This window comes from Anser cygnoides, chromosome 3 (assembly GCF_040182565.1).
Source record: "Anser cygnoides isolate HZ-2024a breed goose chromosome 3, Taihu_goose_T2T_genome, whole genome shotgun sequence".
NCBI lineage: Eukaryota > Metazoa > Chordata > Aves > Anseriformes > Anatidae > Anser > Anser cygnoides.
The window spans coordinates 107,060,284-107,063,716 of record NC_089875.1 but is presented as its reverse complement, the minus strand read 5'-3'; the positions used below and the strand labels follow the sequence as shown (position 1 = coordinate 107,063,716).

Sequence of the window (3,433 nt, the reverse complement as noted above, 5' to 3'; positions counted from 1 at the left end):
AGAGCACATCTAGCCAGGAAAGTATATAACAGTTATTAAATGTCAGGCTGGCAGTGCTCAGAAGGCTCTGCTCTAGATTTTTATACTCAAAAGATTTGAGAGCTATGGGTTTGATGAAGGATGGAAACAATAAGGTTACGTTTATGTAAGTATTACAGTGCCTTAAATTGAAGATAAGGAATCACAAGTTAGCAAGAACACGCTATTGGGACAAACCAACAGTACTCAGGGCAGAAAACAGTCAGGACAGGGGCCAGCGTAATTGTCCAGAAATAAGGTACGGATATTTGTTGCATTAGATATTATGAGACTCAGTGTAACAATCACTCAAAACTTACGTGACCCATTCAGCACTGTAAGAGACATTATGCAGGACGTGGAGCTCCTAGATTCTGACCTGGTGCCTTCACAGAAGGCCACTCCTTCCTTCAGTGACACGCTGAGAACCTTAGAGCATCTCACACAGCAGCTGTTTCATCCTCACAGCCCTGGGAGTTGAATTACTTACAGCTTGTTTCTGCTTTCTACTTTGCAAGGATAAAACCAGAATGGCGAAATGACTTCCCCGAGCAAAAGGGAAATGCATGCCAGAGACAGGACAACACTTTTTCTCTGCAAACCTAAATGTGAGAGGTCTCATTTTTTATTTTATTTTTTCATCTAGGTAGTTGATGTAGGTGTAGGGAGTGTGGCAAGAAGGGCTACACAATAGATAATTGTCCCAAAGAGCAGCATATATCCATAATCCATCAAGGACTTAATACAAGTTGACAGAAGATGTTTGGGTTACTGCATAGGGAGGATACAGCGATCAATATTTCATCCTTGACAGCTCAAAACTCAATAGAATAGCTCAGCTAGAAGGGACCTTCAAAGATCCTAAATATACACAGCATGAACTGAACACACAACGCTGCTCATGGCTCCATGCTTGACCCGTTAAGTACTTCAATTAAAAATGCACGTGAGGTGATAACCACTCCCTTACCCGTGGCACACTGATTTGTGTTACTGGTTAGGTGCACGGGCCATGCGCTGACCATGAGCCCTGGCCAGTTAATTCCCAGGAGGTGCCAAGCTGTCAGCGTTGGCTTCATTGCTCCTGATGGCACCTCGTGCTGCTGAGACCTCCTGACACGGAGCCTTGCTGGTGTAACGCAGCCAAGAGGCCTGGGGAGGATGCTGGTGATGCAGTGATGCAGCTGCAGGGTCTGGGTGTTGCAACATGGGCCTCATGGCCCTGTGGTGACGTCCTGGGGGGGCGGGGGGGTGAGGACCTCCTCTTCCTCACACCTTCATTGCTTCACAGTCCCCAGGAGCTGCTGAGACATGGGGACTCTGACCTGAGTGGCTGTATTTTGTCCGAAGCCAACAGCTGCTGCTGTAGCTCTGAGGTGGAGTCCAGCCACGCTGCGAAGGAGGCTCCCTGCCCGTGAACTCCGAAACACAAGGTCAGCCAGCAGTTCCTTTATTTTCAGAGTAAGATGAGCCATTCTGGGGGTGAATTAACCTGCCTAGCTGATACGTAGCTCATTATGATGTCCAAACCCATTTTTGTTCGGGGAAGTAAACCTGATCTGTTGGAAACAATATCTAGGGCTTCTATGCAGTAATTATAGCGAACTAAGATCTGTTTTTTTTAAATGAAAGTGATGACAATGCTTTATGGAATGAGTAGCGACAGAGCTGATTTAGATCCTTTATACTGCTAATGAAATGTGAATAAGTAGGAGTCTCATTATCTACACTTTAGTGTGTGCCTTAGATTGCTCATTATCCTACCACGTTGTGAATTGGTACTTGTGCATGTGTGTGATCCTAATGGTTTTTATACAAAAAGCTCCGAGCTTTGTTTAGTAAGTGGTGTTTTAATCATTATATTTTGGTTATAAGTATAATATCTGGCTATGCACTATCCGAATACAGTGCCTAATGGTTTGCAGCTTCAAAGAAAATAAAGAAGATTTGAACAAAAGCTAGATTCTCCTGGGAGGGAAAAAAAAAAAACACATAATTTATGCAAACCCTTTTTATCATGTAATAATTAGCATTTTCCAAGCATTCACAGTGTGGAACTTGGAAAATGAGACTTTTAAACAATTTGAATCTCTTGCATTCATAATGCAGAGAAAGAGCAGCGACGGTAACCTGTTGACCACATGTGGCTGAAGCTGAGGAGAGGAGAGGAGAGGAGAGGAGAGGAGAGGAGAGGAGAGGAGAGGAGAGGAGAGGAGAGGAGAGGAGAGGAGAGGAGAGAGAGGAGAGGAGAGGAGAGGAGAGGAGAGGAGAGGAGAGGAGAGGATGAAGCATAACCATGCATAAGGCATCCTGCTATCCAGGATGGCACAGTTTAGCAACTTGTTTCTGATGCCTTCTGCACCCTTCACACTGGTTCTTCCTGAAGTGCTACCAGCTGCTGCTGGCAACAAAACCTGCCCAATCTGAACCAATGAGATATCAAAGATGAGTGTGCATTGGAGCAGCTAATGTCTTTATTGATACACCTGAGAAGACCTAGAATTGATTAAAATAAATAATAATAATGCACTTTTTTTTTTTTCCCCACAAAACTCCAAAGAACCCTTGCAGAACTTCTTTCAAGTGTGAAAGGGCTGGACTTACATTTTCTTCATTGTTACTGTAGTGCCTCATGGCTTAATTAGACCTGCTGGATGTCTCTCTGCCATCTGCTCCCTTCCAAAAGCCAGCACCTGTCAGCACAAGCTCCAACACCTACTCTCTGATGACTGGCAGAATATATTTCCTCCTTCCTAGGTCCTTAAAAAACAGTGCCTGGGAGGAATAGAGCACTCTGACTTTTCGGTTGGATTCTTCTTGTTCTACAATATCGGGTCTGTTTCACAGCAAAAGTGGAGGAAATGGTAATATAGGGTGAGGATAAATACTTTAAGGTGAAATATATATATATATATTTATGTATACATATATATGTATATAAGTACCCGTTTCTGTGGCCAGCTTTCTCTCTTGATGAGGATTTGGGTAGCAGTGCTGTTGGGGGACGTACCCAGAACCTGGCACTGTGACTCTAACCACATCCCATGACACGACACAGGTGTTTGTGAGGGTGTTCCCCAGCACTCATGTCTCAAAAGCCTGGGCTCATTTCTCCTTTTACACCTCCAGGTGTGCAGACCTGCCCAGCCTGGCCCCTGCTATCCCCAGACAAGCCAGGGTTCCCTGTATGGTTGTGTTAGACCTCACACAGGAGAGCAGCCACACACTTGCTAAGCCAACGGTACCATGGCACACTAAATAAGATAGCAGTCAGCCATCAACTTGTCATACATGTACATGTGTAAAGAGGACACAGCTCCTTTCTTCCTGCCTTTTTTTTTATGGCTTTTATATCTCGGATGTATGCCCACTAAGTGCTCGAAGGTTACCAAGGGAGGATGTTTTTCTAATATCA

The 3,433-nt window shown here is 44.5% G+C and overlaps 1 long non-coding RNA gene across 1 annotated transcript; it reads left to right on the top strand.

Annotated features, from left to right (window-relative positions):
* Positions 1–467: 467 nt before the first annotated feature.
* Positions 468–2,238, top strand: LOC106030831 (uncharacterized). Its single transcript, XR_001203965.3, has 3 exons — positions 468–626; positions 1,310–1,451; positions 2,128–2,238. It is a non-coding gene; the product is annotated as an uncharacterized lncRNA (long non-coding RNA).
* The last annotated feature ends 1,195 nt before the right edge of the window (positions 2,239–3,433 follow it).